Here is a 7113-nt window from a genome sequence, read left to right as displayed (position 1 = left end):
GAGGGGGCTTTCTGGGAAACGGAATCTCTACACAGATCAGCCTTCTGATGCTTTGATGGACTCCTCCTGGAGGTGTGAGAAAGAGGTCTGTAGCTCAGCTGACTTCCCATTCCCAGGGTTACCTCTTATCTCTCTTATGAATCAGGGATGACTGGGGGAAGTAGGTTGATCTAGGAAAGGAGCTGATACAAAATTACCCTTCAAAATGAGCTCAGTTAGGAGAGGAAGCCTGAGTCCACCGGGGTCTTCGATCCCGTCTGGAAGTGGGAGAGCAATTAGTAGAGTTACCGATCCTCCCAGAGGCTGTCTGTGTAAAGGGAGTGGCTGTCTGGAGATGAGCTTCAGAGGGAGGGGGAGCGTGAAGTGAGAGAATGAGAAGCTGCCAACTACAGCACGGTGGTCTTGATAGGACGGCCTCCACCCCCAATCCTGTGCTTTTCTGCAGCTCCATGTCCCGTGCCACCCCTGCCTTTCATGCCAGTATCAGATAGATGCTAAGTTTGGCTGCCAGCTTGGGAGGGAGCCTCCCACCTTTAAACCACACGATAAGCAGTCATCCTATGTTGAAGCAATGTTGCTTTCCAGGACAAAGCAGCCCTTAGGCTTTGTCCTTGACAAGTCTGAAGCTTGGCTGGGTGGGGCCTCGCTGTGCGGCACACTTCCTTCTGCTTCAGTACAGGGCAGGATGCCTCTCCTGCATGGCACACGGGACAGCTTCATTTCTAGATCATACCTTGGGAGCCACATTAAGTTTGCTAGAGTTTTTCTCCTCCTAACTACACATTTTGTACATGGTGACCCTGCTTGCTCTTTTTCACTGTAGACCTGCCTAAGAGTTATTAGTAATGGCCATTTCACGGATTCGACCTTATGTTGCTTGAGACTTTCTCTGCCAAAACTGGGTTCATGACTAGAAATCCAGCCTTCTGTGCATTCTCAGGGGCGCGGGCAGAAAACAGTCAGACTTTTTGCCAGCATATAGAAACGGCCTCTGGCACGATTGCTAATGTTGCTCTCCTCTTGTGAGCGTGCCTCCACCATCTGCACGATCCGCACTGTTGTCTTCCAAGCTCCAGCTAGAGCGGCCCGTTACGATCTTTTTAGAGCATCTTACCACTTTCCTAGTCCAGTCCTCCCAAGCCTTCCACACTGCTCTAAAGGACATGGTCAAGTTCTTCACTTTGTTGTTGTTGTTGTTTTGTTTTGTCAGTACCCACTCTTTTGTACCAACGTCTGGATCAGACATTTTTCTGTTGCTGTGAAGAAAATGGCATGGCCAGTCAGCAGCCACTTAGGAACAACGTGCCGATTCTGGCTTCTGGTTCCAAAGGCAGAGTCCACTACAGGCTGGGAGGCAGAGCAGAGGTAGCCAGAACAGGAAGCCGGGGTGATTGAATCCTCAACCTCAAACCGAAAGCTGAGGGTAAACTAGAAGCAGACGAGCGGGTGGGCGGGCAAGGCTACACTCTCAACGAAGCCTATCTCCAGGGGCGCGCTTTCTCCAGCAAGGTTCCATACCTTAGCGGTTCTATAACCTCTCCAAAAGTGCTAGCATCTGGGGTCCAAGAGTTCAAATCCACATGCCTGTGGGAGACCTTCTCATTCAAACCGGGTCACTTCTGCTCTGAGGCACACGCAGCTGCTGGGTGCGATTCCTCTCTCAGTGCCGGAGGAATGGTTGTCTCACAAAAACTGCCACTGATTTTCAGGCTCGTAAGGGCTGAGGACTTGCGCTGAGGGCAGGACGGCCAGTTTTCTCTCACCAGGGCAGCTTTCCTTTAGCTTTTGAGAAGTCTGTTCACCCTGTCCACACCACAGCCATGCTGCTGCTGGGTCTGTGTTTACGTTGGCTGTTTCTCATGCGTTACCTGTCTTTTCCTCCCCACTTTCCGGGTATTTTAACATTATCGTGGTGCATTTTAAAACGTTTCTTCTTTCTTTCTCTTCAGAAGTGTCTATTTTTCTTATTGTGGCTCTTCTCATTCAAAGGGTGGCGTAGAAACGTCTTCTAGTCTGCCATTTTCCTCGGGGGTTCTTGACTTGAGTTTGTCAGGAGCGTGCCACCAAATCTGTTACTAAATAATGTGAAAATTTAGAGGTTTGGATCTGAAGCACTGTGGACAAGATTGGAACCTGAGATTGTTCTTTTAAGAGATGGAGGGTATTGGGGGCATATTCCATGGCTCCACTGAAAACTGAGATGATTGGCCAGATCTACAGGGTACTGTGGGAGTCAGGCACATGCTATTCTTGGGAGTCTGGAATAGAAAAGAGGGGCAAGAACAATATGAAGGGCAGCCTATACTCACGAGTGTTTGAACAAACTGTAGGAACTGTTATCTTCTCTTCTCAACTGTAAAATGTATATTTAGATAATTTTGTCTTTGAGGGTCAAAGAGCTGATAATTGTCCAAACAACAACAACAACAACAACAACAACAACAACTCCCCAAATCAGTTTTATGGTGGTTGGTAGAGGCCAGTCTCTTCCTGTGATGCCTACTGGCTTCTCATAAGTCATAGCTTTGAATCTCATCACAACTCTAGACTGCACTCCCCACACCCCAGTAAGGTTCCTTTTGGACCTCCAAGGAATGTTTGCCTTCTGGGCAATTCTGTGAGAAGCCACAAGGTGGCAGTATTGCATGCCTGTGGCTCAGCACATCTGTTCCTGGAAGTGGAAGCTGCTTTTACAACCCGTTTACTTCATCTGCCCAGCAGATCTTCAGGGAAGCCCTCATTTTCCAGAATCATTGGCTGTCACAGATCTGTCTAGGATTATACAGTTTAGTAGTAGAAGTGGGAAATGGATTGCTTTGTCTGGATCCCAAGTGGCTTTAGATTACACTCAGGGGACATAGACATTTGAGAACATAGGTAACGTGTGGGACAGCAAAGGAGAAAACATTGTGTTAGAAAGGTCTTTCATTACAATATTGCAACCCTAACCTCAGCTATATGAGGAGTTCCTAATCCTTTCTTAAGGCCATTGAAAGGAAGTTAAAGAGTTTCTGGTAGGAATCATACTGTTAAAATTATTCTTGTGACTTCCACAATGGTGCTGTTGTGCCGGAGAGCAACGTACTCTCTTCGCATGTTTTCCCTTCTGCTTTAGAACAGATGGCCACTTCCTCCTATCAAATAGGGGCAGGCTCTAAATCCATAGCTCCATATCTATAGATCAGAGCATCTCTCAAACCTCACCAGGGAAGTTTCACTGTGCAGTGACCAGTGCTTAATGCAGAATCTCACAACTGAAGTGCAGGGAGAAGTGTCTGCTGAGTGTTCAGCAAATGAGACGTCGTCAACTCCCACCCACAAGGCTCCAGGGTCATTGTAGAGGAGAGAGCAGAAAGATCGTAAGAGCCAAGAGTCAAGGAGAAGCAGAGGAAAGCAATGTCTTCTGAACACAGCGGGAGGGACTACTGCATCCATGAACACATAGCAGCTATCATGGCCTACACGAGACCTGCACGAGACCAAGCCAGTGAACGATCCAGCACAGAGTAGGGAGGGGATCTTGAGCTTGCACTCCTAGCTGAGGAGCTACTGAGAGGTGATAGCTGCTGGGGAGGGAGGGTCCGCTTTCTTTAAGGCATCCTGTGTGGACTCTGGTAGCATGACCAGGCCTCAGTGGACGGTCTCACATCCGTGAGTGTATAGGCAGTACAAACTGGACTCAGTGAGTGTAATAAAAGAGGAAATGGAGTTGGGGTGGTGGGTGAGGGGGTGTGGATCAGGAAAGAGGGGAATATAATGAAGATGCATTAAATCCATGTGTGAAATTCTAAAAAAAAACAACAACCATATTTTTAAAAATAGGGGCAGTTAGTTAGGGTCCATGATATATAAAGAGTGTACCTTATAAGCCAGGTACCTTTAATCCCAGAACTTGGGTTTGAAGCCAGCTTGGTTTACATAGTGAGGTCCAGACCAGCCAGGGCTACACAGTGAGACAGTCTTAAAAAATTAAAAGAAAATAGCTACTCTCCACATTTAAACATTAGCATTTGCTGGCTGCCACGTGCCGGAGCCAGCTGGAACTGGCTAAGAGCTAGATCTATGTGGTCGCTTCCAAACTCTGTGTTCAGTTATAATGCTGATAGTTTGCAATCAGCTACGGTGGTGATATTTATAGCAGAGAAGCTGGAAAACACAAGAAACTGGGCCTTTTATCTTCTGAAGAGTCAACTGTTAAGCAGTTACTTCTGCCATGGGGCACCAAGAGGCTTAAACCTGAGAACTCAGCAAGAGGCTCGCTCCTGAGGGAACTCAGCAAGAGGCTTGCACCTGAGGGAAAGGTGGGAACAGAGCTACGCATTCACAGATTTACAATTCCTACCTCATCCTTTGGGTCATGATTAGAATTTTTTTTTTAAGTTGTTGCTCTTATTTTGAGATTATAACATAATTACAACATTTCTTTCTTATCGTTCCTCCTTTCAGACAGTCCCATATACTCCTCCTTCCAAATTCATGGCCTCTTTTCATTGTTATTACAAGCACGTTATGTATATGTCTATACGTAGATATTCCTCAGTCTGTACAATGTTACTTGTATGCATGTTTTCCTTGGTATTGACTAACCATTGCTGTGTTCTTCCCTGGAGCAGACTATTTCTCTTGTAGTCAGCATTCCTTCGTTGCCTGAGTCCCTTGTGTAGGGCTATGACCTCCTGGGCTTTCCTTGTCCACTTTGGCATGCCTGTTATTGTCCTTGTTCAGCACATGTTTGGGCAGTCACGTGGGTAAGACTGTGTGAGTATAGCTTCTGATATTACTAGCAGACACTATCTCACAACAAAACTCTCTGATCCTCTGCCTCTGAGTAAAAAAAGAGAGGGCCGTGGTTGGCCAAAGACTGCCCCAGAGCCAGAAGCAGGTAAGATGCAGCCACAGGCTACAATAATCATGCAGACAGTGGTATGGAGAGGAGAGATGCTACCTGTGACAGACCATCTCTTAATAGTTCCCTCTGAGAGGTCCAAGGACTTGTGGGAAATTAGTCAGTGTCACTTTAAATAGGGTTGAGAAGACATGGCCACTTGTAATCTGCTGAGGAGTGTAGCCATTAGGTAGGCAACATCAGAATGTGGATTTGGAGTTAAAGAGGGAGCATAAACAAGGCAATTAATATTCCATGGATGGCTTTCTACCAGTGAGGCTAGGGTCCAACAGTTAATATTTGTTCAAGTTATTATTATTTTGGTCAGTGTACAGAGTAATGGGTAAAAGTGACACTTTCACGAATTAACTCATTATACTTTGTTCTCATTCACTGCCCACTGCCCTTCCCTGCCTCGCTCCCTCACCTGCTAGGCCCCCTCCCCCAATAGTCCTCTCTCTGCTTTCAGTATTTACACTTTCCATTTCTCTTCCCTTTAAGCTCCTTCCTCCTCCCCTTTCTGTAGGGAGCCTTGAGTCAGCGAAGTGCTGAATGTATGGCTGTTGATGACACGGGTCAGACTTTGGATTGTTAAAACTGTCTTCCTCTGGCTCAACTAGGAGTGTTTATGAACGACTGAGCCATAGGTGCAAAACCCAGTGACCCTATCTTCTTCCTCTCAAATGTTTATATTCAGAGACTCCTTGTAAACACTCGAGACTGCTTACTTACAAAGATCTCCTACCTTACCGAGACTAGCTTGTAGAGAGACTCTCTCTTTCTCTTTTTTTATTGGATATTTTATTTATTTAGATTTCAAATGTTAACCCCTTTCCCAATTCACCCCAGAAAGTCCCCTATCCTATCTCCCTCCTCCTGCTTCTATGAGGGTGTGCCCCCACCCACCTACCCACTCCTGCCTCCCACCCTTGCATTCCCTTACACTGGGGCATTGAGCCCTCCCAGGACCAAAGGCCTCTTCTCCCATTGATGCCAGACATGGCCATCCTCTGCTACATATGTGGCTGGAGCCATGGGTCCCTCCGTGTATACTCTTTGGTTGGTGGTTTATTCCCTGGGAGCTCTGGGGGTGGGGTGGTCTGGTTGGTTGATACTGTTGTTCTTCCTATTGGGGTGCAAACCTCTTCAGCTCCTTTAGTTCTTTCTCTAACTCCTCTATTGGGGATCCCGTGATCAGTTCAATGGTTGGCTGTGAGCATCTGCCTCTGTATATGTCAGGCTCTGGTAGAGCCTCTCAAGAGACAGCTATATCGGGCTCCTGTCAGCAAGCACTTCTTGGCATCCACAATAGTGTGTGTTTGGAGACTGTATATGGGATGAATCCCCAGGTGGGGCAGTATTTGGATGGCCTTTCCTTCAGACTAGCAACACCTGTCAATATAAAGGCCTATGGCCAATGAGCTGAGGCAGAAAATGGGAGGTGGGACACTGGGCAGAAGGGAGAGGATTCTGGGAAATAGTGAGAGGCTTGAGAGATTTGCCTGGGAACGCTGAGGAGACTGTGGTAAACCAGCAGGTAGTTGAACTGAGAATAGAATACAGAGGAGATTTGCCCTAGACTTGAACCTATGAAGCCGAGGAGCGGTAACTAACCATGTGGAAGACATGATGGTCAGAATAGGTTGAATAAGTTACAAGCTAGTAGGGAAATGAGCCAAAGCTTGTGGCCTAGGCATTAATAAATAACTAGTCTCAGAGTCGTCGTTTTGGGAGCAGGGTCTGAGCGGGGCTGGGGTGGGGGACAGGATTATTTATTTATTTATTTATTTTAAAGATTTATTTATTTATTATATGTAAGTACACTGTAGCTGTCTTCAGACACTCCAGAAGAGGGCATCAGATTTCGTTATGGATAGTTGTGAGCCACCGTGTGGTTGCTGGGATTTGAACTCTGGACCTTAGGAAGAGCAGTCGGTGCTCTTAACCACTGAGCCATCTCGCCAGCCCTATTTATTTATTTTTATAACACTAGCTAACCACTCCCTCTGTGCTGTATACAACAAACATTCTAAGGTTCCAGATTGCAGCAGAGGTAGGAGTGGCTCCATTAGAGTACACAAGACCCACCTGACACCAGCATTTCTGTATCCACGTGTCTCTGTCACCTTTTTTTTTTTTTTGATTTTTAATATTTTTATTACATATTTTCCTCAATTACATTTCCAATGCTATCCCAAAAGTCCCCCATAGCGCCCCCCACTTCCCTA

At 46.5% G+C, this 7113-nt stretch overlaps 1 protein-coding gene across 1 annotated transcript in view; it reads right to left on the bottom strand.

Moving 5' to 3' along the window:
• Positions 1-1209: 1209 nt before the first annotated feature.
• LOC110291615 (Fc receptor-like protein 5) overlaps positions 1210-7113 on the bottom strand; it is a 55248-nt gene continuing 49344 nt past the window's right edge. The window contains exon 12 of the mRNA XM_021158842.1: positions 1210-2258. The gene's annotated coding sequence lies outside the window, so the exon portion shown is untranslated. The remainder of the gene's footprint in view (positions 2259-7113) is intronic.

This window comes from Mus caroli, chromosome 3 (genome assembly GCF_900094665.2).
Source record: "Mus caroli chromosome 3, CAROLI_EIJ_v1.1, whole genome shotgun sequence".
Classification (NCBI taxonomy): domain Eukaryota; kingdom Metazoa; phylum Chordata; class Mammalia; order Rodentia; family Muridae; genus Mus; species Mus caroli.
The sequence above is the reverse complement of the archived record's forward strand: the minus strand, read 5'-3'. Positions and strand labels throughout refer to the sequence as shown.